We start from the raw sequence: 13,992 nt of genomic DNA, 5'->3' as shown, positions 1-13,992 counted from the left end.
GCGAGATGTGGTGGTGCATTCTTCGAACTCTGGGAGGCAGAGGCAGTCAGATCTCTGTGAGTATGAGGCCAGCCTGGTCTGCAAAGCAAGTCCAGGACAGCCAAGTCTACACAGAGAAATGCTGCAAAAAAAAAAAAAAAAAGATGCTCTTTGAAATTAATAATTTGGTCCCTGGCACACTGTGGCTCACCTACTTGCAAGAGCCTAGGGAGATGCATAGTTTTGCCCTTAAAAAAAAAAAGAGCTAATTTTAAAGGTCTGTGCATAAAACCTTGCATTGTTTTGATCAGTTGGTAAATGCAACCTATTCAGGCAAAAATTTTCACAGGTGCAGGTGTTATATACCAACATCCAATTTGTGACTTATAAAGTGTTTTCTTATTTAATATTTAATTTCACTCTAACTTTGTAAAACAAATGGTATTATTATGATGTAAACTTAGACAAAAGTCAAAGGAGACTCATTAAGTTAGATGAGTTGTCAAAGTAAAGGCAGATTGGTCTCAATTATAGAAACACAATTTCACACACGGAAAAAAAATGACACAAGTTTCTTGATAGCTCAGCAAGGAAATGCATTTGTTGCCAAGCCTGCTATCCCGAATTTGATACTGAGTTATCAAGAAGTGGAAGTGAGAAAAGAGAAAACAGAATCCATGCATAACTATACAACCTCCTTCATTCAAATTTCATTGGGTTCCAAACCCCCTGCTTTTCCAGTTACAACAGGTGTTTGAAAATGTAGTACACTGAAATCATATCATTTAAATATTCTGAGTGTTTATTGTCAACTTTAAAATATGTTAGAAACATTGTGTTTATTTAAAGACATTAACAAAGATTTTTCCTAAACAAAAGGCACACGAATACTTGGGTTTGCATCTACTTTAACAATTACATAAACAATGTACATTTTTTTCAATCCAATATGTTTTAAGCAAAGGTATAATTATGCTTGAACTCTACTTTCCAGTAAAATGTAAGGAAAACAAACAGATTTAAGTCTTTATTGTATGACAGTAATTATTGAATACACACAATTACTTTGTACAATATTTAAGAGCAATTGAGTAACAGATATATTGTTGCATACATTAAACTTAAGATATCCCAATATTAACATTATTTTCTCCGTATTAAGACTTTACTAAGCAATCCTCTATGTCATTAAAAGTCAAAGCTTATGCCTGGTGCCATGTAAGATATCACACTCAAGTAGATGCGAACACACAATTTAAATTCAGAACTCGCAGATGATACTGTTTATAAAAGTTTTCCTTTCCTAGCATGTCAACTTCAAAGAACTTAGCCAGTTTTTCCATTGATTCTTGACCCATTTTCCTAATAATCATTTTAACCTAAATCAGCTGACATTGAGCAGGCAAGCTTTGGAGTTGAACTTTAAAACAAGAAGAGCAGTAATTACCTGTCTACTACTTACAGAAACGGCAATCAATCAATTTTTCACTGACTGGATAAGACCTTTCCTGGAGATCTACCCAATTTTGGAATAAAATGTAATCATACTAGAATATTCTTGTTATCATGAGGAGGTACTCTCAAATGCTTGTCATTGAGGAATGCCACAGACAACAATGAGCTATTATCATTTAGTGGTCACCATCCCTCTGAAAGGGATCGAGAGACACAATGGGCTCAAGTAAGCTAAAGAATTTCCACCATATATGCCAATGGACAGGACATTCTCCACAGTTGAGTGGAGAGTGGGGTCTGACTTTCACACATATTCTGGTGCCTCATATTTGACCATATCCCCTGGAGCGGGAGACCTGGTGGCACTCAGAGGAAGGATAGCAGGCTACCGAGAAGAGACTTGATACCCTATGAGCATATAAAGGGGGAGGAGGTCCCCCTCAGGCACAGTCATAGGGGAGGGGAGTAAAGGGAAAATGGGAGGGAGGGAAGAATGGGAGGATACAATGGATGGGATAATCATTGAGATGTAACAAGAATAAATTAATAAAAAATAAAATAAAATAAAATAAGAATTTCCACCATAGGAACTGAGACAAAATAAATGTCTTTGATTGTATAGCAAAATAATGTAAAAACATTTATTCGTGATATTTTATTTGATAATTGCATTTTAATCTTTATAGGAAAGTGAATAATTAACTGTACTGAAAATTCAAGGAATTTTAAGATTTTGTTTTAGCATTTTTTTTTTGTTGTTGCTCTTTATTTTCAGAGACAAGCTCTTGCTATGCAGTCAGGGCATATTCATAGCAATGTTGCTTTTTCAGCTGCCTGAGAGTTGGAATAATAAGATGTACCAGTATGTCGACCTTTATTTTGCATTAGGCATGCTTTTAGTCCTTGTGACAAATAACATAAAATAAGTTAAAAGGAAATGTGCTGTATCATCATTTCAGAGGTTTAAGTTTGAGGTCAGTTGTATATGGATCTATGGAAAGGTAGAAATAATATTGTGGAAATGGGATATTCTGGCCCACTCAGTGAACATTGTCTGAACCAAGATCAGAGAAAGAAGGACAAGTCTGCTAGCCGACTTTGTTTTTTCTCCATTTCTGCACCCAGATTCCTGGTTGTTCTTAACCATCTCAATTGCACTACAGCATACCAACTCTCTCTAGAAACACTTCCAAACTATACGTAAAAGTTTAGTATTAATCTAGTTTTTTTTTCTAAATCAATAAGTTTAACAGTACAGAACGGTAATCACAGAGATATTATAAAGAACAGTACAATAATGGAAATTTAATAAACTAATAAGACAAATAATATCACAGTTAATTGTGATACTATATTACAGATCAAGTAGTTCAATGGATAATACAAGAGAAATAAATGAATTGTACTTTTATATTTGGAATTTTAGCTTATACTGGTAGAAATGGTATCAGGAAATAAATATCTTTATATAATATAGATTAAGGAATATATAGTCATAAATATTGCAATAAATTCAACATACAGGACTTTCTTGAATATAGATTCAATAAACGTTAATCTCAAGAGATCAGAAACAACAATTATAGAAGTGTTTCTGAGTTGGAAGAGGAATTAAATGAAAAATATAAGTTTGTCTCTTTAACATGCCAACCGCAGTTATGGGTGTGCTTGATAGAAATCATATTCATTAGAAGCAAAAAATACTACAAGCAAATTCATTGCCTCAGTTTTTCTCTACTTGTAGCCATTGTTCATTATATTCCAACAGTGTGTTCTTAAAAGATACTTCTAATGTTAAATCATTAACATTTCCCCTAATTTACAACATATATTCTTTGTATATTTAGTTTAAATTATTTGCATTCAGTTTCAGATGATTATGTTATAAATGTTTTATATGAAAATAGTAATGAATTAAAATATTATGCATTAATCAGAAATATTCAATGTTATACTTAGTAAGCCCTTTTTATTATGTGCTTTGTGCTTTATCTTTCCAATGAAGGAAAAATGAAACTTCATTCATGTTTTTTTATGAATTTTAAGCGATGAGAAAATATTGTAATATATTTGGTTATTGTACTTGAGAATAAGTCTGTCACTTTTTATTTTGAAAATGGACATATTTCAAATTGTAATAGTTGCAATAAATTTGTTTTGTTTTAGAGTCACAAATGTATAGTCAATGTTTAAGCATCCTTAGTGTCATTGTTTTCCTTGATTAAGACTGACTAATTTACTACTAACATTTTGATGATCAGATATGTAGAATCCTAAAATTAAATATGTCCCTCAATTTTAAAGATTGGGAAAACATATCAATATGAGCTAGTAAGTTTTAAAAACTGCATGAAGAATTCATGATATGTTTTGATACGTAAAAAGTAACATTTGGAATTATAATATAATGCTGACATCACATATTTACAGAAAAGTAAGTTTAACCTATACTACTACTGTCTGTGAATTCAGAGATATGCAAGCCTGCAGCAGCTCTACATTGGATACAGCCTTTTAGCCTTGACGTCTTAGAACATTCTACGTTCTTCTGCAAGAGATGCTCACATATTATCACAAGGAAATAATCAATTGAAGAAGAGATGAAGAAATTGTGGTACATATAAACAATGGAATGCTACTAAGCTATTGAAAACAAGAAAAACTTGAAATTTGCAGGCAGATGGATAGAACTAGAAAAGATCATCCTGAGTGAGGAAACCCAGATCCAGAAAGACATGCATAGTATATATTCAGTTATGAGCCTAAAAACATAATACAGCATAGCCATAGTACAATCAACAGACCTAAAGAAGCTAAATAACAAGGAGGATGCTAAGGAAGATGCTTAATTCATATTCAGAAAGGCAAATAGAATAGACAATAGAAGCGGTTGAAAAGAGGGAACAAAACTGGAGTCTACCGTAGATGTCCTCCCAAAGACTCTGGCCAGCAGAGGAGTTGAAGCAGATTCTGAGACTCACAAACTTCGGGCAAAGCACAGGGACCCTCATGGAAGAGTTGGGGGATAGAAGGACCCTAGGGGGCAGGAGCTCCTCAAAGAGACCAACAGAGACAACATATAGATTTTATTCGCACTACAGAGCATTTCTTCCTGAGTATAAAGATTTTTTTTTAATTTACATTAACATGTAAAATTAAATCATAGATTATTTTAATAGGCTCCAGTTTAATCAATTAATGAGAAGGATTTCTGATTTAGAATAATATAGAGGGCTGATTGCATGGCTCCCAGTGATGAAGAGATAAAATCAAAACCAATTTATTGTGACTATAATTAAATCTACAACTTTTGAAAGATTGAAGGAAGTGTATCAGCTTATTTTTAATATGACATTGCAATAAAAATCTAAATGCAAATACATTCATATAAACAATATATTGAGAAAATTCCAGAAGTAAAAAATATTAGTTGGGAATTTTTAATTTTCATTAAAATTATTAAAAAATTAAAGTATCAAATTATCTTAAATTAATTATATTTAAAATTAAAATATACTTACATCAGTTTCCTCATCCATCTATTCCCTAAAATCTTTCTCATTCCCTACCATTCTGCATCCTAGGAAATTCATGGTCTCTTTTTATTTAATTATCATTGTTACACATACAAGCATATGTACATATATCAGAGTACATATATAAATACAACCTGATGACTCCATTTTTTTTTTGTTTTCACATTTTTATGCTCATATTGGGTAACCAGGCAGCAAGGTCATTATCATAGAAGACCGTCAGCAGTCAAATCAGTTGGCTCTACCTAGTCATCTAAGGCTGAGACCCTTGAGAGAACCTTCATCTATATCGCGGTATCAACCCCTGTGGCTATTGTTAAGGTATTGCTTAAATATCCATGTTGGTGAGATCTCATAGACATTGTTGCGGTGTCATATCTACAAGACTCAGCCTCAGAGACTTCCTAGTCTGGCTCATATAGAGGATCTTTATAGATAGATATAGATATACAATTCTATAACACGACAAGTTCATGGCGAGCTCATATTTGATGAAGGTTCTTGGATTGTTCCCACAGAAAAGAATAAAATGAGCTGACTTAATACAAGTATCATATGTGATAGAAAGGTTAACTAACTTAGCTTAATAATTTCTCAGCCTGTACATATAATAAATATGTTGATGATTAGAGGTTTTTAAATGTATGTTGTTTACAATGTATTTTGACTACATTCTTTCTGTTCCTCCAACTCCTTACCAATCACAAAATTTTGATTTTTTTTTAACTTTTCTGTTTTGATTTTTTAAATATCATTTATATCTGAGCACACTGAATGTTAAATAAGAATAAATCTAAAAATAAAAAAAAATTTTATAATTTTTTGTAGTATTCCACTGTGCATAGAAAGGCTTTAAATTACCAAAAATGTTTTTAATTGCAATCTATAAACACAGCTGGGTACATAAAACTATATCTGGAAAAATCATGGTTATAATATTTTCCTAATTTTGTAGAAATATTGTTTACAATAAAGGAGCAGAACTGATTTAATGAATCACAAATACTTGAAAAAAGTTAATTGCTGCCAAATTGATCCAAACCAGTGATAAAAACTTGTAAGATGCACAGTATGGCATCAGATTTTCCATAGTAAGTAATGTGAAAGGATGTGTAACAGCTTTATCTAAATTTTTAAAAATTGAAAAGAGCTATCCATTTATAACTATGTATACAATAAATAACCTTCAAAATAAGACTTTTGAAAATAATTGAAATTATAATATGATTACATCATTCCACCATTTCCCCGTACTCACTTTCAAATTCATGGCTTTTTTTTTTTTAATTTATTTTTGTTACATCTCAATGGTTATCCCATCCCTTGAATGCTCCCATTCTACCCTCCCTCCCATTTTCCCCTTATTCCCCTCCCCTATGAGTGTTCCTGAGAGGTATTTCCTCCCCCTGTATATGCTCATAGGGTATCAAGTCTCTTCTTGGTAACCCGCTATCCTTCCTCTGAGTGCCACCAGGTCTCCCCGTCCAGGGGACATGGTCAAATATGAGGCACCAGAGTACGTGTGAAAGTCATATCCCACTCTCCACTCAACTGTGGAGAATGTCCTGTCCATTGGCTAGATCTGGGTAGGGGTTTGAAGTTTACGGCCTGTATTCCTACATTCTGTTTCTCTGTCTCTATGTCTTTGCTCACATTCACCCAAACTTCTACCTATATTAATACAACCTGCTCAGTCAGTAAAATGTTACTTGTACGTATGAGATTATGATTCATATAAAAGCCAGAGATGTTACCCAAGAAATCTCACTAACATGACTGCCTAAACATGACCTTGCACAAGGAAGACAGCACTAGAGATATAATAATGTGGAAGAGAAAACCTCAATAGCCATGAACAATTGACAGATGCAAATAACTAAGGACAGAAAAAAACCAGAGAGATGGTCTTCCCCAGGAAAGAACATGTCAAATGCTTATCCAGTACCAAATTTGTTATCCCTCAAATGACAACATTGAAAGGCTGGGAATAAATTACAGCATTGCCATCAAAACAACTCAAATAATTCTTTAAAATACAAGGAAAGTAGAAATTTAGATTTTCAAAAATCTAAATTTGTACCTACACAAAACAATCTCAATTGAGTAAAAAAAAAGTCAACCACTACATGAAACAAATATTAAGTTCTTTATCACATCTAATTTACCTCTGTGGGGCTGTCAATTAGAGCAAGGTCAACTTACCAGAAGCCACACGCTTAAAGAAAACTGACGTTCCCTCTCATAGAGGACATAAACTATCTGTATCTTCTCATCTAAGACTTGGGATATTTTACTCTTACTAGTTATCAAAGTGTATATTTTAGCATATTTAAAGTACTTTGTACTTTATAAATTCCTTTCTATTACCCTTGATTTAAATTTGGTTGTGAAATATGGATCTTATTTTTTCTTGCATTTTTAAATGTACACATTGAAAATAATAATTGCTTTCCAGACTGTGTAAAAGCCCCACCATTTAAGATTTGTTTAGGGTCTATCTACCAACCTCCAGTCTCATATTGTTTTCAAATTCTTAGCTAACATCATCCTTTGTTATCCCTGAGTTACTATAGCTTGAATCTGAAAATAAGTGAGTAATATTTCTTCTAAGCACATCTGTGACATTAAATCAAGGATACACTCAGAAAATTACCTAGATAATTAATATTTTTAGAGATACTATGAAAATTGAGTGTGCATATTTCTGTGTATTTTTCCTGTATACAGCTTTTATTTTTACACAATGAAATGTCTCATCAATGTTCAATAGAATAATTATATACAATACATAAATATGAACTATCTATACACCTCTGTAAATCTAAGTCAGAACTAAAGTACATAAGACTGAAAGCATTATTTTCAAATATATATCTTCCACAGTTATCACAAACTTACTTAAAAGCCTCATGTATCTCTTGAAATTGGTAAATTTGATTAAGATGTCTCAACAGTTTAGTATTTTAAATTTTCATTAGACTTTGTATAGGTCAGGATTTCTGCTGGAAAGTAAATGTTCCATCCATGAGCCCTTCCTTTATCATGATGTATCAACACAGGCTGATAACACTCTGATCTGTAGCATCCAGGAGGGCATTTTCAGTTGTACTTACATTGATGCTTGCATTCATTTTTGATATTAGCTTTCTTTCTTTCTTTTTTAACAAAATGGTATCAGGAAGGTCCTGACCCTTGTGCAACTGAAGCAAAAACACTTTAAATGTCATCAGGGTTATCATTCCTTGTACTCAGTTGTCCTGAGAACTCATCACAAGTGATCGATAGAACTGTGGCCTGAGATTCTTGGGTTGTTGCTTATTAGAGTCCTATGGGTTTCATTTCTGAAACTATCAATTAAATTAGAGAAGTTACATCTGATTCAGGAACAGAAAGAGTTGAATGTCTTAATCCAGGCACAATGAGTCCAGCACACCGAGCTTACAGGAAGCATGAAGATGCATCAGTAAGAATTAGACCTAACTCCAGCTTCAAATGCATTGGCCCATGATTAGGGGAGACAAACAGTGTTGCAGAATTCATATGTCTTCTTGTAACTATATTTGGTCAGATTTGATATCTATCTTCACAGCAATTAGAATTGACCTGGACAGGATGAAACCAAATAATCTGAGAAAGGTCAAGGCCTTCTCTATCCACTTTAAGGCCAATTGTCTAAAAAGTATTAAATTTCAATGTCAGTTTCTTTGTTTTTCTGTTTTATTTGATTTGACTTTGAGATAGAATTTCACTTTGTAGGTCTAGCTGGCCTGCGACTGTCTCAATTCACTCCATTTGTCTCAAACATGAGGCCGTATTCCTACCTTTAACTCCTAAGAATTGTCATTACAAACATGTAACAAAATCCAGATTGGTTTAATTTCTGTAAGCCCTCCTTCCTCTACTAATTGAAAACAATTTACTTCTTACCTTGGAAGTAGCATCCTTCGTCAGGCTTTGATCAGTTCTGCCTTAATCTGATATCATGTTCTGTCGTAATACACTTTTAATTCCAGACTAAGTTTGATTATATTAGTTCTCTCTTGATTTTCAGCTATTTGCTTCCTGATTTCAAATTTCAGTTGTGGTGTTTCCTACAATAAAAAAAGTTCTAACATCTTATTATTTGGGGATTATTATTAGAGTTGTCAATGACTGCTGAACAGAATAAGTTGATTAAGTTGATGCTATTGATGAAAGTCTGTTAAAGGTAGTTTCATCATATCTAGTTTTCAGTATGCACATAGAAAATGTACTACATTATATTTTTGTTTTTACAAATGATACACACAAGCACACACATTTATACACACACACACACACACACACACACACACACATACACACACACACACACCTCCTCAGCATCCCAGTTACAAATTGTATATAAAACAAAATGAAAAACAACAGAAATAGAAAACTAAATAAAGTATGATTGGTCTCCTCTGTGTACAGTCAGTTATGCTATTTTTCAATACTTTTGTTCTTTATTTATCCTATACCCAGAATTAATTTATTCACTGGGATATAATTCAATGGTACTCAGTTCAGTAGCATGTGTGACATATTGTTAGCTCATCTGCTTGTGAAACAAATTAACACAACATCTGAAATTATTCATTTCATTCATTATAAGCACACACCTTTTCATACCTTTTCCTTAAAATTATAAATTATTTATAAAATATCTGTGTCACATTCTAGCTTGAAAATCTGTTCAGATGATTTTTTACAAAGACATTGCATGATTGATTTCAAAACCTAAAAAATTATATTCTATTTGTATGTGGGGTGAATTCACATATGTGCATGTTCTTGTGTATATAATGTGGAAGCCAGAGCTTGACCTTGATTACTTTACCTCAATTTATGAGACAAAGTCTCAAACTGAACTTGTCATCCAACAACTTCACTACAGTGAATAGAAGGGATCTTTCTTCTGCAGTGCTGAGATTACCACCAAGTCTATCTATTTCCGTGGGTGCTAAAGATCAAACTACAGATATCCAAGCCTGCCCAGAAAAGACTTTAACAACAGAGCTATTTCTCCAGCCCCTAAATAATTTTATTTTTAAAGGTATTATTTCTATATCTCCATAAGCATAGTCCTAGCATTTTTCCTTTAAGGGACAATAAATTATATTTAAAAGGAAAGCTGTTATAATCCATCAATATTTTAACATCTGTTTTGCTAAAGATAGGATATGATAACCTGCTGTTCAAATCAATAAAGGGTCAAGATCTCAAAAAGAGCCATATTGCACGGTCATAAAAGTAGTCAACTGATATTATTTGGAAAGTAGTAATGATGTTTTTCCTTGTCATATTTTGTTTCTGAAGCATAAAATCAAAGGAAGTATGTTCAATACAGATGAACAGCTTGTTTTGTTCCGTTTTCCTTTCTGTCTGTCTACTTTTCTCCAATCTTCTTACCTGATCTCATAAATCTTCCTCCCCATCCTTATGTCCTGTACAATGTTCTTTTTTTATATAAACATTGGTTTAATTAAAATATCTTCAAGTATCTTCTATTTTCTATCCCCATGAACAATTACCTTTTCTTAGGATGTGCCTGAGACTCATTATTTTACTGACTTGTCCATTTACTTAAATGATTCTCAACTCTCAAACTAATCATTAGGTGCTCTCAAAATATACAGAATAGTGTTGGAAACATGAATTAATGCTATCCTTTGCCACCCATGATTAATGATTTTACTATTATTGCTGTATATATTGATGAATATTAATATTATTTGTCTCGATGATAGATAATTAAATCAGTAGGGTATTTGCTTTTCAATATATTGCCCTCAAACCAATCATAAAATAAAATAAACAAAACCCAAGATCATTTCACTCAATATGAAGGCTTTTTCCTCCTAAACCTCAAAAGATTGATGCTTTCAAAAGTGGGATCAAGTTGCTTCATCAGAAGAAAAAGAGAGTTTGCTATACGGGGTAAATCTTTGGAAGTGGATGCTGGGAAAGCTGAAGAGAGTTTGAAAGAAAGACATGCTCTTTATTGTAAACAGTAACATGTTGGTGAATTGTTTAAACATTTTATTTTTTCATGTATGTCAGTGTGTTTGCATGTATTATATGTGGTTGTTTTGTGTGCTAGATACCTATGAATGTCGGAAGAGAACCATGGATACCCTGGCAACGGAATTATTGGATGGTTTGAGCCCTCATGCGGGTGATGCATATTGAACCCAAGTCCTCGGCAACAGCAAGTGCTCTTAACTGCTGAGCCTTTTTCCAGCCTTGAAAATATTTTTTTTAATTGCTGAAAACTTTTTAGCCATTTTAAAAATGTCTTTCGCACCCCCCCCCCCCCCCCCCCCCCGCCTGCCCAACTGTTTCACTTGTAGAAATCTTTTACAGCTGGGCGTGGTGGCGCACGCCTATAATCCCAGCACTCGGGAGGCAGAGGCAGGCGGATCGCTGTGAGTTCGAGGCCAGCCTGGTCTACAAAGTGAGTCCAGGATGGCTAAGGCTACACAGAGAAACCCTGTCTCGAAAAACGAAACAAAAAAAAAAAAAAAAAAAAGAAAGAAAAAAAAAAAAAAAAAGAGAAATCTTTTACTTACAGAAAATTCTGTGGAGATGCTTCCAGAGACGATGAGTGTTCTAACCTAATGAATGTTTTGTTCCACTGATGGATTCCAAATTCAAACACGTTGGGGTAGTGGAGGTGTGGCCCTTCTGGTCTGGCTGAAGGAAGGTCCTGTCCTTAGGGGTGTTATCCTGCTACTATTCCATTCAATTTCCTCTCCTCTCTGACGTGCATGCTTTCACAGACTTACATAGGTCAAAATAAACATGAAATCACTTAGGATGGTATTGCGGTAATTTGCACTCTATTTTTAACTGGTTTTCCACATTTTTGGACAAGTGATTCCCTTATATTCTATTTAATAAAGCACCTTAAGGCAAGCTGAGGGTGTAAACTCCGTTTAAGACGGAGGGGACGAGGCAGAGAACGTAGGTTAGAAAATGCAATCTAAGGAAAAATTATAGTATAAATATAGAATTCCAGGTCCTCTGCCACAAAATCTTTTCATAATTGCTTTGCCCTGCCAAATTCTTTGTCCCCAAATTATTCCAATGCTTTCATATTGTTGCCTTTGTCCAATTTTTGTAGATTTATTACCAAAGAGGAGAGACACAAGCTATTCCATCATAACTAAGATTGTAAAGTCATAATTTCATAGTTATAGATAACTTAAGAAATGCCTTTACCCAATATTAATCTGTCCATCTTTGAAAGATATCTCTGTCTCTTGAAATTAATGAAACATATTTACTTTATATTTGATTAGCCTACAACATGGCCAAGAATAACTTTATACTTCAAACAGTTCCGCTTGCTCTAAATTGAATTACACCAACTTGATTAAAAGCTTCTAAGAACATTACTATTATGTAAGCCCTGTTTCTTGAACGGTGTCCTCTCTAAAGAAAGTACTAAGTCGTCCTCACTGAGCCATGTTTTTCCAATGGCTTTGTACACTGCGTGGCTGATCTCCTATCATTTCCTCTTAACCACTGGAATACAGACATCTTATTTATCAGAGAGCACTGTAGGTCTTCAAATTCTCCATTTTTATGTGTATGAATACCTGCAAATGAATTAATCATCCATGACAAATATATATGACAACTTGAAAATAGTTTTAATCTCTGAAAAGAATGAGAACATTTTTATTTAAGCTTATGTAGGATTTTCCTCTTATTCAAAGATATAAGAAATATCATAAATTTTGGCTTTGTCAGGTAGGTATAAGTGATATATATATATATATATATATATATATATATATATATATATATATATATATATATATCGTAACCTATATTTTAATATTCCCCTATATTTTAACATCCTTAGAAATAAAAGTTGGATTTAGATGAAATAGAGAATTAGATAATGAGCAAATACATAACTGTCTGATATTTCCTGAAAGAAAAAATATATATAATATTCAGCTTGAATAATCTCATCCTGTATTAAGAAAAATTGTGATGATTCTATTTCTTCATATTTAGAAGGGAGGTTTACTTGAACTTTCATAGGAACAAAGGATGATAGAATTGTGATATTGTACTAGGGTTCTCTAAAGAAACAGAACTTATAGAATAATACACACACATTCATATTCATTTCATATATAAATAGATATATTTGTGTATATAATGCAATTTATTAAATGACTTACAGATTGTGGCACAGATAATCCAATAATGTGTGGCTAAGAATAAAAGTCTTATATTGTACAAGAACAATCTTGTAGTTGTCCAGTCTACAAGCATGACTATGTCAGCTGGTCTTTAGTATACCCTGGAGGCATGAAGAAGTGGGCTCTAACACCAGTGAAAGAACATAATTAGTAGCAAGGTGACAACAAGCATGCCAAGAGCAGGCTTTTTTCTTCAGTGTCCTGATACAGGCCTCCAGCAGATGTGCCCTCGGTTACATATGAATGAAACCTGTTTCTCCCTACTTCAAAAATCCATGTTAGAAGTAGATCTTCCTAATCAAATTCAGTAGAAATTCCTCACAGGTGTGCCTTCAATTTTGGGGGATTTTAGTTTATTCTAGATGTAGTCAAGTTGACAATAGAAAATAGCCATAACAGACATATTAAAGGACATATTTAAGGTCATCCATCGTTTAGGGTAATTGTTCCAAATATAATGAGTCATTAAATACACCTTTTGGACTTTCCGAGTATGACAGAGACATTTAAAGCATGTCAGATTTGGGCTGGAGAGATGACTGAGTGGCTTACAATCAGCTGTAACTCCACCTCCCCGGGCTCTGACACACTCTGATGTTCACCATGTGAATCAGTACTCACATGTCCTACACACAGATACACACATGTGTCAGACTCATAATACTGCATTGTTAAAGTAAGATATGCATTGAATGCTGTTATATACACTAATTTAAAATGAAATACAAACTGTTCCTTTATTTAAAATACTTTAAATATGAGTAAGATGTTTTTCAAAATTC

Source organism: Acomys russatus, chromosome 2, assembly GCF_903995435.1.
Source record: "Acomys russatus chromosome 2, mAcoRus1.1, whole genome shotgun sequence".
Lineage (NCBI taxonomy): Eukaryota > Metazoa > Chordata > Mammalia > Rodentia > Muridae > Acomys > Acomys russatus.
This window is presented reverse-complemented; position numbering follows the sequence as displayed.